This window comes from Triticum aestivum, chromosome 5D, assembly GCF_018294505.1.
Source record: "Triticum aestivum cultivar Chinese Spring chromosome 5D, IWGSC CS RefSeq v2.1, whole genome shotgun sequence".
NCBI lineage: Eukaryota > Viridiplantae > Streptophyta > Magnoliopsida > Poales > Poaceae > Triticum > Triticum aestivum.
The window spans coordinates 501,187,501-501,193,591 of NC_057808.1; positions in this window are offsets into that span (position 1 = coordinate 501,187,501).

Genomic DNA, 6,091 nt, shown 5'->3' on the forward strand with positions numbered 1-6,091 from the left:
ACGTGTACTGTACCAAATCAATTCGCACTACAAATGTCATTCAAAACTTTCAATTCATGTATGTTTAATTAAAATATTTTGCTACGTGTATAATGCATGCAACCTACTACTCAAATGAACGTTTTAGTGCATTCCAAACGTATATACTACCGCTTCAATATCAACTAAATTTGAATTCGTTTCTCTATTTGAATAAGATCTACAATAATGATTGTTGTGAAGTCAAAGCATTTGAATTCGTTTCTCGGTTTTAATAAGATCTACAATCATCATTATTGTCAAGTTAAACCATCGTTTGTGTATTATCTTCACATCACACCACATGATTAGTCTCGAGTTACATATGAACTATGTGTACTATATGAACTCGAACTCGATTTTTTGAATCCACTTTATGTTGATTTCAAATCATAGTACATTTCAAGCTCTAGCTAGATCTTCATAATCTAAACCATGTCTCATATGTATAATGTGTTTATCACATTATGTATGGTGCCCCGCCCCCTACGCCTACAAGTATTTAGATGTGAGTTGCAAACACCACACATTACCACAAATTCAAATAAAATGTGAGAATGTTCGATATATAGTATTGTTTAGATTGTTCGATATTTAGTTGTAAGCTGCAAACGCCACACATTATCACAAATTCAAATAAAATGTGAGATTGTTCGATGTATAGTATGGTTTAGATTGTTCGACATTTAGCTGTGAGTTGCAAACGCCATGCATTATCACATTATGGTATAACATGTGCAAAACCACAACACGCGTATCACCGCTATATTCATGCATGCATATGTTTAAAACACTATGATCTCCTATTCAAATATATGAATCCACTTTCATATCAAATTATGATCTTTGTTAGTCTCTTACACCCACACAATCCTCTAACCTTTGTAGCTACCACTAACTTTCTCTCGTGCATGCACACGCCCTCCTCGCCCTCCCCCTCCCTCAGCATTCTATCCATCGCGCACATTCATTTTTTTTCTTTAGGTCGTTCTCCCACAGTCTCCACAACTCCTTTCCGACACACACCGATCGATAAACCTCTCCAGCGATGTCTGCCTACAACATACACACGCACCTTCAATCTCCTCCTTTATGTGTCCTTGCCTCGTGTCTCTCATACGGTCCCACACACGTGTAAACTCTCGCCCCTCTTTTCATCGATCTCACAACCGCACACTCCTCCCCCTATCTAGCTAGTAGCTGGGCCTCTCGCACCACCTCCTAGCTCCATTCTCTCTGTCTATCCGTCTCGCTGGGCCTTATTTGCCTCTAACAAATGGACGTACACCGACCGATCTCCCGCTATACATATAGCTAGCTAGGTCCTTATAACTCGTTTTTCCCCATGCGTCGATCGATCTACCTCATTAGTTATGTCTCTCCCTTCCTCCGACAAACAACAATTGATCTACCGATCTAGTTAGGTTTGCTTACCAAACACATGGTTCCCCTTCATCATCCATGGATGCGTCCCGACAGATCTATCACGCACAGGCACACACAGAAACACATCCCCACTCTTATTGATAATATTGCAGTTCCACCCTCAGTTTGTCTAGTAGGCCTCTCCCACCATCTTCGAGAAGCAACTCCATCACCCATCCAGCACTCTACCCCTCTCCCTCCCTCTCTCTCCTCTCTCTCTCTCTCTGTCCCATCCTATTTCCCGTCCTTCAGTTATGTATGGATGTCGACCGATCTCCCTCAAGACATAGCTGGGTCTCTCCTTCTCAACACATATACGAGTCGTTCTACCTCTATAGTTAGGCCTCTGCCTACCCCTCCCCCACCCCCTCCCACACACACACACACACCGATACATCGAGCGCTCTAGTCATGTCTCCCTGCCACACAAAAACTTGACCTGTGCCCTCTGACGTTCCGGTAGGTCAGTCGCCCTATATCTTTGACTTGCACACACACACACAATTTCGATGGCTCTCTTCATCGATCTCGCACCCACCCACTTGATCCTCTCTTCGACTCTATCGATATCTATGACCCCTCCCTCTCTTCTCGTGGATCGCCCGGCCCTCTATATATGATATGGATAGGCCTCCATTTCACACACATTGCATGCAAAATTTTGTTTGAGATGTCATCGACACATATTCCCACAAATACATTCACGAAATCAACCTCCCCCCCAAAACAAAAAACACTCACGAACGCACAAGCCATTTGTCTAGGTTTGTATCTCTCACACACACCCACGTAGGTGGGGGACGTGCACGAAGAGAAGAGGTGCACGCACGGCGCACGTACTCCCGTCTCTTTCCCAACCACACCCGCGCGGGTACACGGTGGAGCTCATTTCTGTACGAAAAGGCAGCCCACGTGGTAATTTGGCACGTGTACTGGTTGTCCACTAGATGGAGGGAGGATCGTCTACCATGGGTGAACAAACAAATTTCGACTTGACGCGTTATGTTAAAAAAGAGGCAAACCATGTGGGGCCTACCTTAGAGGCAAGGCTCTATACATTGGAGTACTTTTGATGTGTCCCGTCAACTCGCAAAATGAGGAGAAGCTTGCTTAGTACGCCGTCTCCCCCGCCCACGGGCGCGGTGGCTCACAGGATGAGGTGAAGCTTGCTTACTAGTAGTAGTACTGTACGCCTTACGCCCGCTCCCTCGCCCACGCGCGCGGTGGCTCGCAGGACGAGGAGAAAATTTTACTACTCCCTCTGTTTACTCCTCGTCCCTACTACCTTGGTTAGAGAGATTATCATATTTTTTGGAATATATATGTCCTTTAGTAGATTTCAATATGAACTATACTCCAAACACTGATGTATATAGACGTATTTTAGAGTGTAGATTCACTCATTTTGCTCCGTATGTAGTCCATATTGAGGCCCTGTTTGGTTCATAAGTCCTAGGACTTTCTCTAGTCCCAACTAAAAAGTCCCTCCCTGTTTGTTTTCAGGGACTAAAAAAATCCCTAGTCCCTCCCTAGAGGTTATTGAATGACCATGTTACCCCCAGTATACTGAAAAATAACAACCAACCAACACCATGGGGCGGCGGGGCAATGGGTGCAAGGAGGGGCATTGTTGGAAAAGTCCAAAAAAAGACTCTCCTTGAGAGTCTTCTTCATTAAGTCCCAAAAAACAAGTTTTAGTCCCTAGTAGTCCCTCCTGTTTGGTTAAAAAGTCTCTAAGAGGGACTTTTTCTAGTCCCTACACTAAAAAGTCCCTGGAAACAAACACCCCCTGCATAAAGTTGAGACACTTATTTTGGAACAGAGGGAGTACATATTTGCTATGATCTATCAATCATTGAGATGCAATAGCATGCATGTTAGTCTCCTTTGTATTTGATGAAATGTTGCAACGGGCAACCTTGGACGCAAGATACATGTAACAGAAGCTGGAAGCTTCATAGCATTGTACTATCTCGCTGATAAATTACAGTACGTACTATACTAGTACTTCCTCCGTTCCTAAATATAAGTCTTTGTAGAGATTTCACCATGAACCACATACGGATGTATATAGATGCATTTTAAGTGTAGATTCATTCATTTTGTTCCGTATGTAGTCCACCTAGTGGAATCTCTACAAAGACTTATATTTAGGAACGGAGGGAGTACTATGTAAAGAGTTAGGTGTCGCACGGTGTCCAGAAAATATGGTGATAGTGTGAGGTGGGCCATGTAATCACTGAGCCTGCGTGTTTTCACTGCTCTTGCACTCCTCCGCCGTAAGAATGGAGAAAATTGTAATCTAGTAGTACCTCCTTTCGCCGAAAGCGTGGGACATCCAGCAGTCCTACCACCTCAGTAATAATGACCAATGAGCCGTCAAATCACATAGACCCAGCAGTAAGTTGGACGGACGAAGCAACCATCACTCTTGAATCCGCTTCTCCCTTCAACGCAGGCGCCAGTGAGAGGTCGCGTCCGCTCTGCCCGGGCATGAATGCGGCACCGATTCTGTGGAGCGGCGCTGACCGTTTCGGGCGGGAAGCGCGCGCGGGCGATGGAGGGGCTTTGGGTGGGCCAGGCTGGTCAGGAGCGGGCGTGGCAGCTGTCCGCCTGTCCCTACCGGACGCCCGGAAACGAGAGGATGCACCAACTATTGTGGCTAATATCATACACTACACACCATCTCTCTGTAGGAGTAGGTCGATCTGTCGCTCTCACTAACACACACATGCTGTTAAACACACCACACACACACGCACACACAGGTTCATAGAATAGGAAAATCGTGCGAGTGCGAAGCCACAGGAAGTGAGATACAAATGGAGTACGTACAAGAAGCGAAGAGGTGACGAATATTCCATCAAACCTGGACTGAGGAGTAGTACTCCCTCCGTCTAGGTGTTAAGTCATCTTACGGAAATCAGATATTCCCAAAATGTTTAGGTGTCGTCCATTAACTTCGCATCTCAATCCCCTCCTGGCCTCGTTGCTAGCGAGCGTTGTTACTTAGGGAGCGTTTGGATCCTTAGCAAGAACAGCTTATAGCATAGCCGGGCAAGGTTAGGCGTTTGGAACTGTTAAAATATGTTAGCTTTTGTGGGCCAGCTAGCTTGGGTGGGCTAGAAAAACCTTGCTAGCTCAGGAGAGCCAGATCGGCTCGCTTCCGACGGCAAACTTCGTGTAGTAGTAACATAGACTAGTAACATATACTAGTCCAAGTTACTCACCACTATGACCAGCCTAATCAATGTAACCAAACGCTCCTTACTCTGCCTTGTTATCTCCCCCGGAAACCCAATGCATGGAGCGCAACTACGCGTTGATCAGTCAAGAAATCAAAGTCGGCTTGCATGCGAGTTAATACGTGGCCCTGCATGGTAGCTAAAACGGCATCTCTTAGTTGTTTGGATTAATTGTTGCGTTTAGAGACAGAAATCAGGGCTTTGATTGGAGGAATGACCGGTCAAGTTTCTCCTTCTCCTCCAATCTGCTTGCACCTTGGTCCCGCTGCACCTTCTAACGTGATTTATTACACCTAGACGGAGGGAGTCGTACGAGATACGGTGGCACGCTGACTTAGGTCGAATACAAGTGCCCAAACTTGTGTGCATGTTATAATAAGGATTCACTTAAAATAGTACGTGAGCGAACAGAGGGATCAATTGGACAGTGTTCCCGAGCAGTAGCGAGATGTGTGAGGTAAGATACACCGCTGGCGCTTTTAATTTTTCTTATTAATTTGTTTGTTTCACCCTCTGACTGGTGGGGCCCAACGTACTACATGGAGAGAGGTATGGTGACTAAGGCTGCATTATTTCGGCACCACTGTGGATAGTCTTACCACCAAAGCCACATGACACGATTATGATTTAAAGCCCAATGACTCCCACACAAAAAAAACACGGCATGCTTGTCACACGAATGCAGGAATGTATAAAAGGTTATTTTCCTCTCGTTGAACATAACGGGAGGGTTGTGTAGCTGGTTAGCCTGTTCGCTCATCAAACTTGAGGTCTCGGGTTCGATAACTACACTTGAGCATAATTCGTGCCAGGAGGATTCTTTGACTGCTCAAAATGGATGGATACAAAGCTATACGACCAGCTGCAGACTCGGTGCTTGTTTTCTAGGGTTTGCACTCTTCACTCTCTCTCCAGTATATATATACACGCTGGAGCCTCAGCGCTTGTAGTTGCTCTCTTCACACTCTCTCACCCTCTCCAGATCTAAACAAGACTTCGTTGGCCTCTCTCTCTCCCCTCACTGCTGGTCTGCTTGTAGTTGCTCTCTTCACACTCTCTCACCCTCTCCAGATCTAAACAAGACTTCGTTGGCCTCTCTCTCTCCCCTTACTGCTGGTCAAAGAGCCAGTAGGATCCGTCCGCTGGGAAGGGAAGGAGGCTTAACGCTGTCGTCGTCGGCGAGGGAGGGAATCCACTACCGGCGCAGCTGTTCACTTTCACCCAGCGGCGGCGCAGGAGGGCCTCCGACCCCTTCTTCTTCGCCGCCGTACATAGTGTGGGCCGAACGGCCTCCGGTCGCCCACCGAACCACACCCCAAGAACCATAAGGTATAATTTACTTATTCCACATGCATTGCTCTAGATGCATGTGGGCTTTTTCCGCTTCTGCACTCGAATCTAGG